The 23,115-nt window shown below is 38.0% G+C and overlaps 1 non-coding gene across 1 annotated transcript; it reads right to left on the reverse strand.

Annotated features, from left to right (window-relative positions):
* Nucleotides 1-8,492: 8,492 nt before the first annotated feature.
* Nucleotides 8,493-8,600, reverse strand: LOC148564571 (small nucleolar RNA R71). Its single transcript, XR_015885473.1, has one exon. It is a non-coding gene; the product is annotated as a small nucleolar RNA R71 (small nucleolar RNA).
* Nucleotides 8,601-23,115: the final 14,515 nt, after the last annotated feature.

Below are 23,115 nucleotides of genomic sequence, written 5' to 3' on the forward strand. Positions count from 1 at the left end.
TTTTTATTTTATTTAATTAAAAGTGACCGAAAATAATAAAATAAAATAAAAGGAAAATAAAATAAAATTTCAAAACTAAAAGAAAATAAAATCAAAGCAAATTGAAAACTAAATTAATTAATTAAAAAGATTTTGAAATTAGCAATTAAAAAGATATGATTGAAAATTATTTTGAAAAAGATTTGAAAAGATCATTTTTTTAAATTAGAATATTGACTTGACTAAAAAAAAGATATGATTTTGAAAATCTTTGACTAATTTAATGCAAAATTTCAAAAATTATGAGTAAAATAAGGAAAAGATATTTTTTTGATTTTTGAATTATAATGAGGAAAGAGAAAAACAACAAAATGACACTAAACTTAGAAATTTTAGATCAAAACAGAGAGGACAAACAAGAAAACTTTGAATGTCAAGGTGAACACCAAGAACAAATTTTTGAAAAATTTTTAATTAAATAAAAGCACAAAAACACCAAACTTAAAATTTTTAGAAAATCAAATACAAATTTTCGAAAATTTAGAGGAAAACACAAAGAAGACACCAAACTTAGAATTTTTAAAAATCATGAAAGAACTGAGGATATGCAAATTCGAAAAATTAAAAGAAAATAAAGGCATGCAATTGACACCAAACTTAAAATATGAAACTAAACTCAAATAAAAGACTCTAAACCAACAAAAATAAATTATTCATAATCTAAGCAACAAGATAAACCGTCAGTTGTCCAAACTTGAACAATCCCCGGCAACAGCGCCAAAAACTTGGTGCACGAAATTACAATCACACTTTTGTAACTCCGCACAACTAACCAGCAAGTGCACTGGGTCGTCCAAGTAATACCTTACGTGAGTAAGGGTCGATCCCACGGAGATTGTCGGCTTGAAGCAAGCTATGGTTATCTTGTAACTCTTAGTCAGGATATCAATAATTCTCAGATTTAATTGTAAAAAGTAAAAGAACATGAAATAAATACTTGTTATGCAGTAATGAAGAACAGGTTGAGGCTTTGGAGATGCTTTGTCTTCTGAACCTCTGCTTTCCTACTGTCTTCTTCTTCATGCACGCAAGACTCCTTCCATGGCAAGCTTTATGTTGGGCATCACCGTTGTCAATGGCTACATCCCATCCTCTCAGTGAAAATGTTCCAAATGCGCTGTCACCGCACGGCTAATCATCTGTCGGTTCTCGATCATGTCGGAATAGGATCCATTGATCCTTTTGCATCTGTCACTACGCTCAACACTCGCGAGTTTGAAGCTCGTCACAGTCATCCCTTCCCAGATCCTACTCAGAATACCACAGACAAGGTTTAGACGTTCCGGATCTCAGGAATGACCGCCAATGATTCTAGCTTATACCACGAAGACTCTGATTTGAATCATGAGGCTAAGAGATATGTATTCAATCTAAGGTAGAACGAAGGTGGTTGTCAGGCACGCGTTCATAGGTGAGAATGATGATGAGTGTCACGGATCATCACATTCATCAAGTTGAAGTGCGAATGAATATCTTAGAATGGAAGCAAGCGTAATAGAATGGAAAACAGTAGTAATTGCATTAATTCATGAAGAACAGCAGAGCTCCTTACCCCCAACAATGGGGTTTAGAGACTCATGCCGTAGAGAACACACAAAGAAACGTGTAAAGTGTCATGAGGTACAAGATGAATCACTGAAAGTAGTATTTATAGTAAACTAGTGACCTAGGGTTATAGAAAATGAGTAAGCTAGGGTGTTTATTGTAAAAATCCACTTCCGGGGCCCACTTGGTGTGTGCTTGGGCTGAGCATTGAAGCTTTCATGTGTAGAGACATTTCCTGGAGTTAAACGCCTATTTTTATGCCAGTTTGGGCGTTTAACACCAGCTTTTGTGCCAGTTCTGGAGTTAAACGCCAGAATTCTTGAGCTGACTTGGAATGCCTGTTTGGGCCATCAAATCTCGGGCAAAGTATGGACTGTTATATATTTCTGGAAAGCCCAGGATGTCTACTTTCCAACGCAATTGAGAGCGCGCCAATTGGGCTTCTGTAGCTCCAGAAAATTCACTTTGAGTGCAGGGAGGTCAGAATCCAACAACATCTACAGTCCTTTTTCAGCCTCTGAATCATAGTAAAGCCCACAAAAGTACTTTTTATTTAAAAACTAATAAAAACATAATAAAAACTAACTAAAATATACTAATAACATACTAAAAACAATGCCAAAAAGCGTATGAATTATCCGTTCATCATGTATCAAGTGGTAATACTTGAAAACAAAGCATTTAGAGTCGTAGCTTTGTTATCAACTCATGGGGCAAAGCAGCCAAAAGGAGAAGCTAATAAGAAAAAAAATCAAAAGCTTGTTTCAAGGAAGAAATACAAGAAAAAGATTTCATAAAATGAGCTAGATAGAAGCATCAATCATTTACATTTCTTTTGTGATTGTAGCATGCATAGAAAACTAGCTAACCATGAATATTGAGTTGCAATTCTTCTTATCTTGGATTGTCAATCTTTATTGCATGATTCTTTTCTTGGTTGAGGACAAGCAAGGTTTAAGTTTGGTGTTGTGATGACATGTCACCATGTCATGTTTTTCTATGCTTTTTCATACAAGAAATTGATGATTTGTGCTTAAATATTGAATGCTTTTGTACTTAAATGGTATATTTTCTTGATCTTTTAATTTTATAAATCTTGTAGGAAATAAGAAGAAAAAGAAGCAAAGAAGCACAAAATAAGCTAAAAAGGAGAAAAAAAAGAGCTTTGCGGCACACTTTGAAGTTGGAGCACACTTTGGAGCCTTAGGCCACGCTTTTAAAAGCGTGGCCCATGACCAAATTAAAGGAGATTGGCAATCAGCACACAAAGCTCCGCTCTTGCCAAGAGCAGAGCATTACCGTGATGCAAAAATGAGCTTGGAAGCAAAATTTTCGCTAAGTTAAAACTTGGGCGCTCACAGCATGACCATGCCTCCTTCAAAGGGCCATAACTTGAGCTACAGACGTCCGATTGATGTGCTTTCAGTTGCGTTGGAAAGCTGACATTTAGAGCTTTCCAACGATATATGCAAATTCATATTTGGCCTGAAATTGTGGCTCTAGCGGAATGCATCTTTAAGGACCAAAAACAAGTAAAAAAAATCAGCCAATGCTTCCATCAAGGTTCGAAGCTGGAGCCTCACTCCAAAGTAAAGTAGCGCTCTCAAGGAGAGCACAGCGCTCTCTTGGAGAGCATTGTCGTGCTCTCTCCCAAAGAAAATGCAAGGAAAATAAGCCAACATGGCTTCACTAGGATTCGAACTTGAGACCTTCCACTCAAGGCAAGGTGCTACCTCTTTTTGCTTCAGAAAGAAATTGCTTCCCAAATGCTTCCACCAAGGCTTGAACCTGGAACCTCACCAAGGAAGCATCAATGCTGCTCTCTTGGAGAGAGCTGAGCGCTACATTGACACAGCCAGGGAGCATAGTTGCGTGCAACAAAGCAAGGCCAAGGAAACAAGCACCAATGGTGCGCTCTTGGTGAGAGCCGAGCATTGCCCTGGGAGCAACACCCATGGGCCAAAAATTGAAAAAAAATTCCATTTTAATTCAATTCTTCACCAATTTGAAAAAGGCCAAATCCAAATCAACCCACTCTTCTTCAAATCCAAAGCAAGCAAAGCCCATTAACTCAAAGGCACAAGGATCAATTAGATTAGGAATTTCATTTAATTGTAATTTATTTTTCATTTCATTTTCATTTTTCATTTTGTAAAGCCTATATAAGGCATCATTTTCATCTTTGTTAAGGAGGTTGGCCCTAATAGAGAGCATTGAAGGCTGGCTCCAAGAGCGAGCAAGGAGAATAGAGAGCTGACTTTTACATTTTAGCTTGAATTGGGGAATTGGGATTGAGAGCTGAATTCTCTGCCTCCTGGTTCTGACTTTTGCATTTCTTACATTCTATTTTTAAATCTTGGATTAAGAATTGAAGGAATTTTGTTTCAATCTTGATCTAAGATCTCTCTTGTTACTTTCTGCATAATTTCAAAGAATTGTGGTTTGGATCTAAGTTCTCTTTATTGCTTTCATCTTCTACTTCTGCAATTATTTTCTACTTCTTCTGCAATTATTCTCTTGTTGGATCAAGGAAAGAATTGAGATCCTCAACTTTTCTTTTAGCTATTGCAACTGAGTTGAATTTAGTTTCTGCATTGCTTCTTCAAGCAATTCTTCTTTTCTATTTGAGATCTGCTGCATCCCATTTCATATTCTAGCTCTCCGATTGATTTCACTTTACACTTTCTTGTCGAATTTTAATTCCCAGCATCCAACTCAATTTACTTTCAAGCAATTTAATTCTTCTGCACTTCACAATTCCAATTCTGTTTTAATTCCTAGCATCCAATTTCTGTTATTCTTCCTACAATTTAAATTTCCATTTGCTTGATGATGAGCGGATAATTTATACGCTTTTCGGCATTATTTTTACATAGTTTTTACTATATTTTTATTAGTTTTTAAATAAAATTCACATTTCTAGACTTTACTATGAGTTTGTGTGTTTTTCTGTGATTTCAGGTAATTTCTGGCTGAAATTGAGGGACTTGAGCAAAAATCAGATTCAGAGGTTAAAGAAGGACTGCAGATGTTGTTGGATTCTGACCTCCCTGCACTCAAAGTGGATTTTCTGGAGCTATAGAACTCCAAATGGCACGCTCTTAATTGTGTTGGAAAGTAGAAATCCAGGGCTTTCCAGCAATATATAATAGTCCATACTTTGTCAGAGTTTAGATGACGCAAGCTGGCATTCAACGCCAGTTCCATGCTGCATTCTGGAGTTAAACGCCAGAAACTGGTTGCAAAGTGGAGTTAAACGCCAGAAACAGGTTACAAACTGGCGTTCAACTCCAAGAGAAGCCTCTACACGTGTAAAGCTCAATGCTCAGCCCAAGCACACACCAAGTAGGCCCCATAAGTGGATTTCTGCATCATTTACTCATTTCTGTAAACCCTAGTAACTAGTTTAGCATAAATAGGACTTTTTACTATTGTATTTACATCAGGAGTTTTATCTTTGGATCAATTTGAGATCTCTAGACCCCATGGGAGGCTGGCCACTCAGCCATGTCTACCCTATTATCACTTATGTATTTTCAACAGTAGAGTTTCTACACACCATAGATTAAGGTGTGGAGCTCTGCTGTTCCTCATGAATTAATACAAAGTACTATTGTTTTTCTATTCAATTCAAGCTTATTCCGATTCTAAGATATTCATTCACACCTCAATATGAATGTGATGATCGTGACAGTCATCATCATTCCCAACCCATGAACGCGTGCTTGACAACCACTTCAGTTCTACCTTAGACTGAATGAATATCTCTGGGATTCCTTAATCAGAGCCTTTGTGGTATAAGTTAGAATCCATGGACGGCCATTCTTGATATCTGGAAAGTCTAAACCTTGTTTGTGGTATTCTGAGTAGGATCTGGGAAGGGATGGCTGCGACGAGCTTTAAACTCGCGAGTGCTGGGCGTAGTGACAGACGCAAAAGGATCAATGGATCCTATTCCAGCATGATCGAGAACCGACAGATGATTAGCCATGCAGTGACAGCGCATTGGACCATTTTCACTGAGAGGATAGGATGTAGCCATTGACAACGGTGATGCCTAACATACAGCTTGCCATAGAAAGGAGTATGAATGATTGGATGAAGATAATAGGAAAGCAGAGGTTCAGGAGGAACGAACGCATCTCTATACGCTTATCTGAAATTCTCACCAATGAATTACATAAGTATCACTATCTTTATTTTATATTTTATTTATCTTTTAATTACTAAATCTCCATAATCAATTGAATCTGCCTGACCGAGATTTACAAGGTGACCATAGCTTGCTTCAAGCCGACAATCTCCGTGGGATCGACCCTTACTCACGTAAGGTTTATTACTTGGACGACCCAGTGCACTTGCTGGTTAGTTGTGCGAAGTTGTGACAAATAACTAAGATCATGAATGTGCGTATTGAGTTTTTAGTGCCGTTACCAAGGAATGGAACCGTCACGATTTCTGCGCATCAAGTTTTTGGCGCCGTTACTGGGGATTGTTCGAGTTTGGACAACTAAAGGTTCATCTTGTTGCTCAGATTAGGTAATTTTATTTTAATTTTAAGCTTTTTGTTTTTATTATTCTTATTTTTGAAAAAAAAATAATAATAAAAAATAAATATTTTCAAAAATATATTTTTATTCAGAATTTTTAAGAATGAATTCTAGTGTTTCATGATGATCTGTTGAATTCTGGCTGGCTGTAAGCCATGTCTAATCTTTTGGACCGGGGTTTCAACTTATCATCACAAGAGCTTGTTGATCTTTACCCATTTGGCAGTTACACACATAGTTGTTGCATACATAGGAGGTATCAATATCTACTGAAGCTTGGCTGGCCATTGGCCATGTCTAGTGTTTTGGACTGGAGCTTTCACTGAAAGCTTGGCTAGCTAGTAAGCCAAGTCTAATTCCTGGACCGGAGCTTTAGACTAACATTGCAAGATTCCTGGAATTCTTATTAAAAAAATTCTGAAATCCTTATTTTTCTTTTTTTTCAATTAATTTTCGAAAAAAATCTAAAAAATCAAAAATATTTTAGTGTTTCTTTCTTGAATCTAGTGTCAAGTCATAAGTTTGGTATCAATTGCATGTTGTTATTTTTCTTGCATTTTCGAAAATTCATGCATGGCATTCTTGGTAAGTCTTCTTGTTTGATCTTTAAAATTTCTTGTTTTGTGTCTTTTCTTGCTTTTCATATGCATTTTCAATTTGTTAATGTCTAAAGTTTGAAAATTTCTACGTTTAGTGTCTTGCATGTTTTTCTTTTCTTAAAAATTTTCAAAAATAAGTTCTTGGTGTTCATCTTGACATTCAAAGCGTTCTTGGTGTTCATCTTGATATTCATAGTGTTCTTGCATGCATCATGTGTTTTGATTCAAAATTTTCATGCATTGAGTCTTTTTGATGTTTTTCTCTCTCATCATTAAAAATTCAAAAATCAAAAAAACATCTTTCCCTTTTTCTTCTCATCAAATTCGAAAATTTGAGTTGACTTTTTCAAAAAATTTTAAAATCTAGTTGTTTCTTATGAGTCAAATCAAATTTTCAATTTAAAAATTCTATCTTTTTCAAATCTATTTCAAAAATCAAATCTATTTCATTTCTCTTTCATAATTTTCGAAAATTTCAAATTGATTTTCAAAAAATATTTTTCTTATTTTTATTTCATATTTTCAAAATTAATGCTAACAATTAATGTGATTGATTAAAAAATTTTAAGTTTGTTACTTGCCTAATAAGAAAGGTTCAACCTTTAAACTCTAGAATCATATCTTTTTAGTTTCTTGTTAGTCAAGTAATCAACTTTGATTTCAAAAATCAAATCTTTTCAAATTTCTTTTTTAAATCTTTTTCAAATTAAGTTTCAATCATATCTTTTTCAAAATCAATTTCAAAATCTTTTCTAACTTCTTATCTTTTCAAAATTAATTTTCAAATCTTTTTCAATTAATCCTATCCTTTTGTTTCAATCATATCTTTTTCAAAACTACTAAACTAATTCTCTCTCTAATCTTCGAAAATCACCTTCCCTTTTTCTAAAATTTCCTTTTTAATTAACTATTTGTTTTAAATTTAATTTAATTTGATTTAATTCTCCTTGCTTAATTTTTGAATTTTTAATTTTAATTTTTAATTTAAAAAACAAAAATACTTTTATTTTATTTTATCTAATTTTCGAAAATTCTCCTCCATCACCCCCTTCTATTTATTTATTCATCTACTAACATCCCTTTTTCACCCAAGAATTCGAACCTACTCCTCATCCTTGTGTTTGGATTCTCCTTCTTCTATTCATATCTTCTTCTACTCACATAAAGGAATCTCTATACTGTGACATAGAGGATTCCATATTTTCTTTTCTGTTTTCTTCTTTTTCATATGAGCAGGAACAAGGATAAGAACATTCTTGTTGAGGCTGATCCTAAACCTGAAAGGACTCTGAAGAGGAAGCTAAGGGAAGCTAAAGCACAACTCTCTGGAGAAAATCTGACAGAAATTTTCGAAAAAGAAGGAGGCATGGTCGAAAATAATAACAATGCAAGGAAGATGCTTGGTGACTTTACTGCACCTAATTCCAATTTACATGGAAGAAGCATCGCAATCCCTGCCATTGAAGCAAACAATTTTGAGCTGAAACCTCAATTAGTTTCTCTGATGCAACAGAATTGCAAGTTTTATGGACTTCCATCCGAAGATCCCTTTCAATTCTTAACTGAATTCTTGCAGATCTGTGATACTGTTAAGACTAATGGGGTTGATCCTGAGGTCTACAGGCTTATGCTTTTCCCATTTGCTGTAAGAGACAGAGCTAGAATATGGTTGGACTCTCAACCTAAAGATAGCCTGAACTCTTGGGATAAGCTGGTCGCAGCTTTCTTAGCCAAGTTCTTTCCTCCTCAAAAGCTTAGCAAGCTTAGAGTGGATGTTCAAACCTTCAGATAGAAGGAAGGTGAATCCCTCTATGAAGCTTGGGAGAGTTATAAGGAACTGACCAAAAAGTGTCCTTCTGACATGCTTTCAGAATGGACCATCCTGGATATATTCTATGATGGTCTGTCTGAATTATCAAAGATGTCATTGGACCATTCTGTAGGTGGATCCATTCACCTAAAAAAAACGCCTGTAGAAGCTCAGGAACTCATTGACATGGTTGCGAATAACCAGTTCATGTACACTTCTAAAAGGAATCCTGTGAGTAATGGGACGCCTCAGAGGAAGGGAGTTCTTGAAATTGATACTCTGAATGCCATATTGGCTCAGAATAAAATATTGACTCAGTAAGTCAATATGATCTCTCAAAGTCTGAATGGATTGAAGGAATCATCCAACAGTACTAAAGAGGCATCTTCTGAAGAAGAAGCTTATGATCCTGAGAACCTTGCAATAGCAGAGGTGAATTACATGGGTGAACCCTATGGAAACACCTATAATCCCTCATGGAGAAATCATCCAAATTTCTCATGGAAGGATCAGCAAAAGCCTCAACAAGGCTTTAATAATGGTGGAAGAAACAGGTTTAGCAATAGCAAGCCTTTTCCATCATCCACTCAGCAACAAACAGAGAATTCTGAGCAGAATTCATCCAGCTTAGCAAACATAGTCTCTGATCTATCTAAGGCCACTTTAAGTTTCATGAATGAAACAAGGTCCTCCATTAGAAATTTGGAGGCACAAGTGGGCTAGCTGAGTAAAAGAGTCACCGAAACTCCTCCTAGTACTCTCCCAAGCAATACAGAAGAAAATCCAAAGAGAGAGTGCAAGGCCATTGATTTGACCATCATGGCCGAACCCAGAGAGGAGGAGGAGGACGTGAATCCTAGTGAGGAAGACCTCCTGGGATGTCCAGTGACCAATAAGGAGTATTCCTTTGAGGAACCAAAGGAATCTGAGGCTCATCTAGAGACCATAGAGATTCCATTGAACCTCCTTCTGCCCTTCACGAGCTCTGATGAATATTCTTCCTCTGAAGAGGATGAAGACATTACTGAAGAGCTAGTTGCTAAATACCTTGGTGCAATCATGGAGCTGAATGCCAAATTATTTGGTAATGAGACTTGGAAGATGAACCTCCATTGCTCACCAATGAACTAAATGCATTGGATAGGTAGAAATTACCTCAAAAGAAACAGGATCCTGGCAAATTCTTAATACCCTGTACCATAGGCACCATGACCTTTGAGAAGGCTCTGTGTGACCTGGGGTCAGGAATAAACTTAATTCCACTCTCTGTAATGGAGAAACTTGGGATCTTTGAGGTGGAAGCTGCTAGAATCTCATTAGAGATGGCAGACAACTCAAGAAAATAGGCTTATGGACAAGTAGAGGACGTGTTAGTAAAGGTTGAAGGCCTTTACATCCCAGCTAATTTCATAATCCTAGACACTGGAAAGGATGAGGATGAATCCATCATCCTTGGAAGACCCTTCCTAGCCACAGCAAGAGCTGTGATTGATGTGGACAGAGGAGAGTTAGTCCTTCAACTGAATGAGGATAACCTTGTGTTTAAGACTTAAGGATCTCCTTCTGTGACCATGGAGAGGAAGCATGAAAAGCTTCTCTCACTGCAGAGTCAACCAAAGCCCCCACAGTCAAACTCTAAGTTTGGTGTTGGGAGGCCACAACCAAACTCTAAGTTTGGTGTTGAACCCCTACATTCAAAGTCTAAGTTTGGTGTTGGGAGGTTCCAACCTTGCTCTGATTATCTGTGAGGCTCCACGAGAGCTCACTGTCAAGCTATTGACATTAAATAAGCACTTGTTGGGAGGCAACCCAATGTTATTTAATCATATCTATTTTATTTTCTTTTTGTTATTTCGTGTTTTATTAGGTTGATGATCATGTGAAGTTACAAAAACTATTGAAAAATCAAAAACATAATGAAAAACAGCATTGAAAATAGCTCACCCTGGAGGAGAGCAGTCTGGCATTTAAACGCCAGAAACAAGCATCTGTCTGGCGTTTAACGCCAGAAACAAGCATCTGCCTGGCGTTAAACGCCAGAAACAGGCAACATTTGGGTGTTTAATGCCAGAAACAAGCAGCAGTCTGGCGTTAAATGCCAGGATTGCACAGCAAGGGCGTTTTACATGCCTAATTGGAGCATGGATGTTAAGTCCTTGACCCCACTTGATCTGTGGACCCCACAGAATCCCCTCAGGATCTATGGATCCCACAAGATCCCCACATCTTCTTTTCTCCTCTTCACACCTTTTCATAACTCTCTTCCCTAAATACCCTTCACCAATCACCTCAATCACTCTTTCCCATCACTTCTTCACCACTCACATCCATCTTCTCTTCCCCATAAACCCCACCTACCTTCAAAATTCAAACTAATTTAACTCCCAAACCCAACCCTAATGGCCGAACCCTACACCCCCCTCACTCCTATATAAACCCCTCACTCCTTCTTCATTTTCACACAACATAACCCTCTCTTCTTCTCCTTGGCCGAATACATCTTCTTCCCCCATCTCTTCCATTTTCTTCTTCTTCTACTACTTTCTTTCTTCTTTTGCTTGGGGACGAGCAAACATTTTAAGTTTGGTGTGGTAAAAGCATAGATTTTTGTTTTTCTATAACCATTTATGGCACCTAAGGCCAGAGAAACCTCTAGAAAGAGGAAAGGGAAGGTAATTGCTTCCACCTCTGAGTCATGGAAGATGGAGAGATTCATCTCAAAGGTCCATCAAGACCACTTCTACGAAGTTATGGCCAAGAAGAAAGTGATCCCTGAGGTTCCTTTCAAGCTCAAAAAGAATGAGTATCTAGAGATCCGACTTGAGATCCAAAGAAGAGGTTGGAAAGTTCTCACCAACCCCATTAAACAAGTCGGGATCTAATGGTTCAAGAGTTCTATGCAAATGCATGGATCACTAGGAACCATGATCAAAGTGTGAACCCGAATCCAAAGCATTGGCTTACCATGGTTCGGGGGAAATACTTAGATTTCAGTCCGGAAAATGTAAGGCTGGCGTTCAACTTGCCAATGATGGAAGAGAACGCACGCCCCTACACAAGAAGGGTCAACTGTGATCAAAGATTGGACCAAGTCCTCATAGACATATGTGAGGAAGGAGCTCAATGGAAAATTGACTCAAGAGGCAAGCCGGTTCAATTAAGAAGGCATGACCTCAAACCAGTGGCTAGGGGATGGCTAGAGTTCATTCAACGCTCAATCATTCCTACTAGTAATCGGTCTGAAGTTACTATAGACCGGGCCATCATGATCCATAGTATCATGATTGGAGAGGAGGTGGAAGTTCATGAGATTATACCTCAAGAACTTTACAAGGTGGCTGACAAGTCCTCCACTTGGGCAAGGTTAGCCTTTCCTCACCTCATTTGCCACCTCTGCAATTCGGCTGGAATTGACATAGAGGGAGACATCCTCATTGAAGAGAACAAGCCCATCACTAAGAAAAGGATGGAGCAAATAAGAGATCATGGACCTCAACATGAGCATGAGGAAATTCCTCACCATGAAATCCCTGAGATGCCTCAGGGGATGCACTTTCCTCCTCAAAATTATTGGGAGCAAATCAACACTTCCCTAGGAGAATTAAGCTCAAACATGGGACAACTAAGGGTGGATCATCAAGAGCACTCCATCATCCTTCATGAAATTAGAGAAGATCAAAGAGCTATGAGGGAGGAGCAACAAAGACAAGGAAGAGACATAGAGGAGCTCAAAAGCACCATTGGTTCTTCAAGAAGAGGAAGACGCCACCCTCACTAAGGTGGACTCATTCCTTAATCATTGATTTTGAGCTTTATTTTACTATTCCTTAATCTCCTTTACTATTTATTTTACTATTTTTGATATTGATTTATGATCACTAGTGTCTAAGTATCTATGCCTTAAAGTTATGAATGTCCTATGAATCCATCACCTCTCTTAAATGAAAAATATTTTAATTACAAAAGAACAAGAAGTACATGGTTTTCGAATTCATCCTTGAAACTGGTTTAATTATTTTGATGTGGTGACAATACTTTTTGTTTTCTGAATGAATGCTTGAACAGTGCATATGTCTTTTGAAATTGATGTTTATGAATGTTAAATATGTTGGCTCTTGAAGAATAAGGAAAAAGGAGAAATGTTATTTGATAATCTGAAAAATCATAAAAATGATTCTGGAAGCAAGAAAAAGTAGTGAATACAAAAGCTTGCAGAAAAAAAAAGAAAAAAAAATAGCGAAAAAAAATATAGAGGAAAAAAAAAGAAAAAGCAAGGAGAAAAAGCCAAAAGCTCTTTAAACCAAAAGGCAAGAGCAAAAAGCCAATAACCCTTAAAACCAAAAGGCAAGGGTAAATAAAAAGGATCCAAGGATTTGAGCATCAGTGGATAGGAGGGCCTAAAGGAATAAAATCCTGGCCTAAGCGGCTAAACCAAGCTGTCCCTAACCATGTGCTTGTGGCGTGAAGGTGTCAAGTGAAAACTTGAGATTGAGCGGTTAAAGTCAAGAGCCAAAGCAAAAAGAAGAGTGTCCTTAAGAACCCTGGACACCTCTAATTGGGGACATTAGCAAAGCTGAGTCACAATCTGAAAAGGTTCACCCAGTTATGTGTCTGTGGCATTTATGTATCCGGTGGTAATACTGGAAAACAAAGTGCTTAGGGCCACGGCCAAGACTCATAAAGTAGCTATGTTCAAGAATCAACATACTGAACTAGGAGAATCAATAACACTATCTGAACTCTGAGTTCCTATAGATGCCAATCATTCTGAACTTCAATGGATAAAGTGAGATGCCAAAACTATTCAAGAGGCAAAAAGCTACAAGTCCCGCTCATCTGATTGGAGCTAAGCTTCATTGATATTTTGGAATTTATAGTATATTCTCTTCTTTTTATCCTATTTGATTTTCAGTTGCTTGGGGACAAGCAACAATTTAAGTTTGGTGTTGTGATGAGCGGATAATTTATATGCTTTTTGGCATTGTTTTTACATAGTTTTTAGTATAATTTTGTTAGTTTTTAGTATATTTTTATTAGTTTTTAAATAAAATTCACATTTCTGGACTTTACTATGAGTTTATGTGTTTTTTTGTGATTTCAGGTAATTTCAGGCTGAAATTGAAGGACTTGAGCAAAAATCAGATTCAGAGGTTAAAGAAGGACTACAGATGCTGTTGGATTCTGACCTCCCTGCACTCAAAGTGGATTTTCTGGAGCTACAGAACTCCAAATGGCGCGCTCTTAATTGTGTTGGAAAGTAGACATCCAGGGCTTTCCAGCAATATATAATAGTCCATACTTTGTCAGAGTTTAGATGATGCAAACTGGCGTTCAACGCCAGTTCCATGCTGCATTCTGGAGTTAAACGCCAGAAATAGGTTGCAAAGTGGAGTTAAACGCCAGAAATAGGTTACAAACTGGCGTTCAACTCCAATAGAAGCCTCTACACGTGTAAAGCTCAATGCTCAGCCCAAGCACATACCAAGTGGGCCCCAGAAGTAGATTTCTGCATCATTTACTCATTTCTGTAAACCCTAATAACTAGTTTAGCATAAATAGGACTTTCTACTATTGTATTTACATCGGGAGTTTTATCTTTGGATCAATTTGAGATCTCTAGACCTCCATGGGAGGCTGGCCACTCGGCCATGTCTACCCTATTATCACTTATGTATTTTCAACGGTAGAGTTTCTACACACCATAGATTAAGGTGTGGAGCTCTGCTGTTCCTCATGAATTAATACAAAGTACTATTGTTTTTCTATTCAATTCAAGCTTATTCCGATTCTAAGATATTCATTCGCACCTCAATATGAATGTGATGATCGTGACAGTCATCATCATTCCCAACCCATGAACGCGTGCCTGACAACCACTTCAGTTCTACCTTAGATTGAATGAATATCTCTGGGATTCCTTAATCAGAGTCTTTGTGGTATAAGTTAGAATCTATGGACGGCCATTCTTGAGATCCGGAAAGTCTAAACCTTGTCTGTGGTATTCCAAGTAGGATCTGGGAAGGGATGGCTACGACGAGCTTCAAACTCGCGAGTGCTGGGCGTAGTGACAGATGCAAAAGGATCAATGGATCCTATTCCAGCATGATCGAGAATCGACAGATGATTAGCCATGCAGTGACAGCGCATTGGACCATTTTCACTGAGAGGACAAGATGTAGCCATTGACAATGGTGATGCCTAACATACAGCTTGCCATAGAAAGGAGTATGAATGATTGGATGAAGATAATAGGAAACCAGAGGTTCAGGAGGAACGAACGCATCTCTATACGCTTATCTGAAATTCTCACCAATGAATTACATAAGTATCACTATCTTTATTTTATATTTTATTTATCTTTTAATTACTAAATCTCCATAATCAATTGAATCTGCCTGACTGAGATTTACAAGGTGACCATAGCTTGCTTCAAGCCGACAATCTCCGTGGGATCGTCCCTTACTCACGTAAGGTTTATTACTTGGACGACCCAGTGCACTTGCTGGTTAGTTGTGCGAAGTTGTGACAAATAACTAAGATCATGAACGTGCGTATTGAGTTTTTATCGCCGTTACCAAGGAATGGAACCGTCACGATTTCTGCGCATCACTTGATCTATTGTTTTCTTTAATTTCCAGCACCCACTCCCCTTTACATTCACTGAAATTTACATTTCTTGTCATTTAAGTTTATGCAATTTACATTTCTTGCTCTTTAAGTTTCAATGCAATCTACTTTCTGCACTTTATAATTCCTGCAAATTTACTCTCTGTTGCTTCAATTTCACTTCAATTCACATCAATATTAGCTTGACTAAACTAATCACCCACTAAAGTTGCTTGATCCATCAATCCCTTTGGGATCGACCTCACTCTGAGTGAGTTTTACTACTTGATGCGACCCGGTACACTTGCCGGTGAGTTTTAGGTGATTGGAATTCGTTTTCCAAAATATCCATCAATGGGATCGACCCTGACTCGCTCAGGTATTACTTAGAGGACCCAGTGCACTTGCTGGCACTGCTGCTTTACGAAATAGTGTGGGGATTTGCGTACACGAGCAACCAACTTTTTGGCGCCGTTGTCAGGGATTGTTGAGTTTGGACAAACTGCCGGATTGTCTTGCTCCCTAGATAAAGTAATTTTCTTTTACTTTTACTTTGTTTTATTGAGTCTTTAATTTTTGTTTTCTTCTTCTTCTAATTTTTTTTCAAAATTTTCTTAAAATTTTTAAAAAAAATATTTTTATTTTCTTTTTTTTGTTTAATCTGTGTTATTGTTTGAGTTTTGAGGTCTTGAATCTTTTAATTTTGTTCTTGTTAAGTTTTTCGTGTTCTTTGAGTCTTTCTTTCTAAAAAATTTTAAAAATAATTTTTCTTTGGTCTAATCTTGTGTCAAATTTTTAAGTTTGGTATTCTCTTGTTATTTTTCTTTAATTTTCGAAAATTTATTTTTAGTTTTCTAAAAATTTTAAGTTTGATTTTCTTTTTATGTTCTTGTATTCTTTGAGTCTTCTTCTTTGCGTGCTTGTTAACATTCAAAGTGTTCTGGAGTCTTGTATTTGTTTTAATCTTAAAATTTTTAAGTTTGGTGTCCCCTTGTGTTTCCCTCCAAATTTTCGACAATTTGGGTGCACTAGATCTAAAAATTTTAAGTTTAGTCTCTTTTACTTATTTTTCTCTCTTTTCATTAATTTCAAAAAAATAAAAAATCTTTTCTATTTTTCACATTAATTTTCGAATTTTTTCAAAAAAATTCAGATTTTGATTTTCAAAATTTTATCTTATGTTAGTTGTCAAGTTTTCAAAAATAAAAATTTTCAAAATAAAAAATCATATCTTTTTAAAAAATCGTATCTTTTTCATATTTTTTTTCAAAAATTTAAAAATCTTATCTTATGTTTTTCAAATTTCAAATTTTCAAAATCATATCTTTTTCAAAATCAAATTTTAAAATCTTATATTTTTAAAATCAATTTTAAATCTTTTTAATTTCATATCTTATCTTTTTCTAAATTCAAATTTTGATTTTAAATCCCTTCTTATCTTATCCTCTATCTCATTTTAAAAATTGAAATCTTTTCTTATTTTATCTTTTATTTTTATTATTTTTTTTCTTAATTAATATCCACCTAACAAACTTTTCCCTCTCAAATTTTCGAAAATATCTCTTTCCTTTTCTCTTTCTTCTTTTTTTCAATAATACCTAACTAACTCATCTCTTCCTTAATTTTCGAAAATAATATCTTCTTCTCTCTCTCTTCTTTTTCAAAACTACCTAACTAACTCTGTTCTCTCTTAATTTTTGAAAATTTCTCTCTCTTCTCTCTCTCCTATTTTCGAAAATTGAACAATTAAATTTTAAATTCTTTTTAAATTAATTAACTTATTTTCTAAAATTAATTAAATAAAAAAATAAAAATATTTTAATTCTTATTCAACTCCTTCTATCTTCTTCTTTCTTCATCTTCTACCTTTCTTAATCATGAACCCAAGTGGGAATGAGGAGTTCAAGAGAAATCTTGGATCTTATACAACTCGCACTGCTGACTTCTTTGGAAGAAGTATCAGCATACCTCAAATCAGAGCTAGTAGCTTTGAATTAAACCCTTAACTTATTACTTTGTTGCAGCAGAACTGCCAGTATTCTGGGCTTCCTCACGAAGAACCTACAGAATTTCTTGCAGATTTCTTAAGAATTACTGACACAGTACACAGTGAGGGAGTAGACCAAGAGGTCTACAAGTTACTTCTCTTTCCTTTTGCTTTAAAGGATCAAGCAAAAAGGTGGTTGGATAACCAGCCTAGAGATAGTTTAAAAAGTTCGAAACAGTTAGTGGACAAATTTTTAAACTATTACTTTCCCCTAGAAAGATGACCCAGTTGAGACTGGACATCCAAGGATTCAAACAAGCAGATAGTGAATCTCTTTATGATGCTTGGGGAAGGTATAAGAGGCTGCTAAAGAAATGTCCCACTGAAATGCTTTTAGAATGTGTACAGTTAGACATCTTCTACTATGGACTTTCAGACATGGCTAGAATGGCCTTGGACCACTCTAGTTGTGGTTCCATACACATGAAAAAGATCATAGGAGAGGCTCAAGAGCTTATTGAGATAGTTGCCACTAATCAGCATTTGTACTCATCTCCTAAGACCTCTACAAAAGGAGAGGTTAAAGCAGTAGCTACTGAACTTAACCCTCTAGAGCAGGATGGACCATTGACTCAGCAACTGCACACCCTTGCCCAGCAAATGCTGGAAATACAAGAAGCTCTGAGAGAAACTCAAGCTTCTAACAAGAATATAAAAGCCCAGTTGAGTCAAACAAGGCAGCAGTTATCTAAGCAGATAACTGATGAATGCCAGGCTATCCAACTGAGGAGTGGGAAAACCTTAAACACCCAATCTCAGTATAATAAAAACAAAAAATTCATAGAGGATAACCCTACTAGCATTGAACGCCAAGAAAAGGAAGAGAATGGGCGTCCAAACGCCCATGCAAAGGAGGTCAGTTGTTCATCGATAACAACTCTCCTAAGCAAGCTAGTAAGCCTTCTTCCAACTCTCATGGCATTCGGCCACCTTCAACCAAGGTTGATGTGTACAAGGCTAAAATGCCATTTCCTCAAAAACTCCGTCAAGAGGAAAGGGATAAACAGTTTGCCCGCTTTGCGGAGTATCTCAGAACATTAGAGAGAAAGATCCCTTTCGCAAAAGCTCTTGAACAAATACCTTCTGATGCAAAGTTCATGAAGGACATTCTATGTCATAAGAAGGATTGGGGAGAGACACAAACAGTCCTCCTCACTGAGGAATACAGTGCAATCATTCAGAGCAGCTTGCCAGAGAAGCTTAAAGATCCTAGAAGCTTTATGATACCATGCACTCTAGGTGATGCTTGCACAAGGACAGCTCTATGTGACATTGGAGCAAGCATCAATCTAATACCAGCTTCACTAATAAAGAAGTTCTGCTTGACTAATAAAGTCAAACCAAATCGCATGTGCTTTCAACTTGCTAATGGGTCTATTAAGATACCATCAGAAGTAATAGAGGACAGGATTGTCAAGGTTGGACCTTTTGCCTTTCCCACTGACTTTGTGGTATTGGACATAGAGGGATACGAGACTGCATCTCTCATCCTAGGAAGACCTTTTTTAGTCACAGAACGAACCTTCGTTGATGTTGGAAAAGGGAAAGTAACCCTAAAAGTCAATGAGGAGAAGTTTGTACTGAATGCTGTGAAGGCTATGCAGCATCCAGACATTCCTGAGGAATGCCTGAGCATTGACTTCATTGATTCCCTCGTGGAAAAAGTCAATATGGCCAAAAGCTCCAAGCACAGGCTTGATGATATCCTCAATGATAATCAGCCTAATTCAGAAGAACTTCTAGAAACCTCTGAGGAAAAGGAGAAGCCTCCTAAGCTTGAGCTTAAGCCATTACCCCCTCCTTGAAATATGAATTTCTAGGAGAGGGAGAGACCTATCCTGTGATCATAAGCTCTACACTAGAGCCACAGGAAGAAGAAGTACTAATCCAAGTGCTTAAAATGCATAAGACTGCCCTTGGGTGGTCTATCAGTGACTTTAAGGGCATTAGCCCTGCCTGATGCATGCATAAAACCCTACTGGAGGATAATGCCAAACCAGTGGTACAATGATGACCGGAATTCACTCCCCATATAAAAATGATGAATCCGTTCTTTTGGCAAGTGCACCAAAATTATCGTCTAGTAATAACCCACAGTGGAGAGGGATCTTATCCACAGAGATTGGTAGATTTGAGCAATTTTAATCAATTGGTGAATTAGTCAAGCTAAATAGAATAGATTGTAATTGAAAAATTATAATTAGGCAGAATTATAAATGACTTAAATGTAAAGAAAAACAATAAAGTGCAGAAATAGAAATGGCAAGAATGTAAAGGGCAGAAACTTAAATGACTTAATTGTAAATGGGAATGGGGATTTGCATAATGTAAAAGAAAGCTATAAAGAAAGTGGAAGATAAGAATAGGGAAATTCATTGAGATCAGGAGATGTTGTCTCTTTGGATTAAATCCAGCTCATATCCTCTTCAATCATGCAACTCATTGACCTCTTGGCAATCATGATTGATTGAGCCTCAATCCCTTGGTGACTCAATCTCTCAGATCTTGATCAATAGCCAATTCCTTGGTCTAATTGCTCATGAAGAGAGATATGCTTGGTCCCTGATTATACCACACATCATCATTGGTCCAAGTAGAGGGAGGATTATATGTCACCATATCCAAATACCAAAACCCAGATCCTACTCAACTGTGAGAAGGGATTTCTAGCTTGGTTTCATGTTTCCTTTTCCAAGGTTCCCATGAAACCCATTTTGCATTCAATCTCTTTTCCAAGATAATTGAACACTAGCATTAAAACGAAATTCCTTCTAGCAAATCAAAGAGAAGATGAAGAGAAGAAGAAATTAACTATCATTAATCCATCAAGTACAACAGAGCTCCCTCTCCCAATGAGAGGGAATTTAGCTACTCATAGCTCAGAGAAAAATACAAGAGATGGAGAAGATGATAAAGTGAAAAAGTAAATCTAACTAAAAACTCCACTCCACAACATAGCTTCCTAACTGCTTAACCCCTTTTTCAGTATTTTCAGGGGGTATTTATACTACTTCTAGCTCTAGAAAATAAAGGAATTACAAAAGTGAAAAGAAAAATACAATTTGGAGAGAAAAGAAACTCAATAAACGTGATCTCCCAGCTGGCGTGTGGTTGGCGCTTCAGTGGCGTGCCACGCCCAACTCTGAATTTGGCTTGGCGTGCCACACCCAACTCTTCAAGTGGCACGCCTTCCTTCATTGGCCTCCCTAGTGTGCCACGCCTTCGAGCCCAAGTGGCACGCCTAGGGTTCTTTAAACACTTGTGTAGCCTGGCGTGCCATGCCTTTGACTTCAAGTGGCACGCCCAGGCCTTTTTAAAACCTTGGATAGCCTGGCGTGCCACGCCTTTGAGCCCAAGTGGCACGCCCAGGCCTTCTTCCTCTTCTTCTTGCTTCTAAAAAGTTGAACTGGCGTGGCACGCCCAGGGTCTGGCGTGCCACGCTCATTATGCGTGCTTGGACTTCCTCTTTGGAAAACTGAACTAGCGTGGCACGCCCAGGGTCTGGTGTGCCACGCCCATTTGTGTGCTTGGCTCCTTCTTTGGAAAATTGAACTAGCGTGGCACGCCCAGGGTCTGGCGTGCAATGCCCAGGGTCTGGCGTGCCATGCCCATTTCTGTGCTTGGCTCCTTCGCTGGCGTGCCATGCCTAGAACTCAAGTGACACGCCCAGGCCTTCTCTTGGTCTATTGGTGATGATGGCATGCCATGCCTAAGACTCAAGTGGCACGCCTGGGTGAAGAATGGTAGCTGGCGTGCCACACCTTCGATACCAAGTGGCATGCCCATATGGTTGGCCTCCTATCTTCCTCTCTGGAAAATATAACTATCGTGCCACGCCCAGGGTCTAGCGTGCGACGCCCATTGTTCTTCTTTGTTCCAGTAGCTGGCGTGCCACGCCTATCATTCAAGTGGCACGCCTAGGTGAGAATCTTGAGCTGGTATGCCAGTCCTTCGATACCAAGTGGCATGCCCAGCCTTTGCTTTGGCCTTCTTGTACATTGGCGTGCTACACCTAGATGCTCAAGTGGCACGCCTAAGTGAGGGTGGAAGCTTGGCGTGGCACGCCTTCGAGCTCAAGTGGCACGCCCAGGCCTTTTTAGCCTTTAATATCTTCTCTGGAATCTTGTACTAGCGTGCCACGCCATGCTGCTCAAGTGGCACGCCCATTCATTTGTGGCTTTCTTAAACTTGGTGTGCCATGCCTAGCTCATCAAGTGGCACACCCAAGTGACTTTTGAAGCTGGCGTGCCACGCCTTCGATACCAAGTGGCACGCCCAGGTGATGATCCCTTCTGGAGTGATGAATAGGTGTGCCACGCCCATAGCTCAAGTGGCACGCCCATAGTATGTGAGGGGTTAGGCGTGCCACGCCCAACCTGGCATGCCACGCCCCATTCGGTGGCCTTCATTATTGCTCTTTGGAAAACTATACTGGCGTGCCACTGATAAGTGAATTGTTGTGATGGTCTAGATTTTCTTCTCATAGAGATAAGAACTTCATTGTGAGCATAGCTCCAAACCAACAAACAACTCTCGCATCAAATTAAAATTATGGTTTTGTCACATGTACAAACCCCAATAAGAATTAACCGAAGTATTTAGACTCCGGGTCATCTCACGAGGATTGCAATGAAGTGGTCAATTATTGGCTACAAGAAAACAAGGGGGTTTGGTTTGATAAAAGGGAAATAAAATAAAAGGGCAATAATGGTAAATCAAGTAATTAAAGAAAGCAAGGTAAAGAACTCTTGGCTAAGACATGGGAAATTGAGATCACCATCCTTGTCAACAAATCAAATATTGATAGTTATGAGATGCCAATCCATTAGGTCTACTTCCCAAAAGCCTTAAGTACGTCAAATAGAGTTGATCACATCAACCCATAAGTCCCAATGCAACCTATCTACTAATTGACTTAGTAGTGGGTTAGTGTCAATGGGTGTCAAATTGATCACCAAGGGTTCTCAAGTCACCAAATCCATTATACCCAATGACTCAAGTTTACCCAATCCCCTTAGCCTAGGCCAGAGAAAAGAGAACTACTCAAAAACTAAAGAGAACATTTCATCAAACATGTAGAATGCAATAAAAGTAAACATCATAAATTGCAAGAGTAATAAAATCTATCAACTACCAATTGCAATGAAGGTAAAATCACAACTCAAATCAACAATAAAAGAACATCAAACATTAAATTGCATTAAAGAAAAGATCCAAATCCAACAAGAGTTCATCATCATAAAAGATAGCAAAAAAAGGGGAATTAACATGAAAACTAAGAGGAATCAAGAATAGAAACATGAAATTGTAAAGAAAACAAGATGAGAACATGAAATTGGAACTAGATCTAAGATGAAATTAACCTAATCTACCCTAATTCCAGAGAGAAGAGGGAGCTTCTCTCTCTAGAAACTACACTACATGATGCTAATGCTACAACCAATTGCTCCCCCTTGCCCAAGCGTGAATTCTGCATGAAATACACTCAGAAACAAGTTGGAATTGGGCTTGGGCAGCTCAGAAATCTCCCCCAGCGTTTTGCCTTTAAGTGAGTCACATGCGAGTATCGGCGCGTACGTGCCATGTGCGCATGCGCGTCGATTGGCTATTTCTTGATCCGCGCGGACGCGTCATGTACGCATGCGCATTCCTATGCGAAGTCACTTTTGCGTGTGCGCGCCTTGTACACTTGTGCGCCCATTGATGCATTCCCAATTCTTGTTTCCTCATGCATTCTCCACTTTGTATGCTTCTTTCCTCATTTCTTCCATCCAATGCTTGCCTTATGAACCTGAAATCACTCAACAAATACATCAAGGCATCGAATGGAATTAAGGTGAGTTAAAATCACCAATTTATGGGCCTAAAAAGCATGTTTTCACATTTAAGCACAAATTAAGGGAGAATTACAAAACCATG

Source organism: Arachis ipaensis, chromosome B5 (genome assembly GCF_059453495.1).
Source record: "Arachis ipaensis isolate K30076 ecotype BB chromosome B5, ASM5945349v1, whole genome shotgun sequence".
In the NCBI taxonomy this organism is placed as follows: domain Eukaryota; kingdom Viridiplantae; phylum Streptophyta; class Magnoliopsida; order Fabales; family Fabaceae; genus Arachis; species Arachis ipaensis.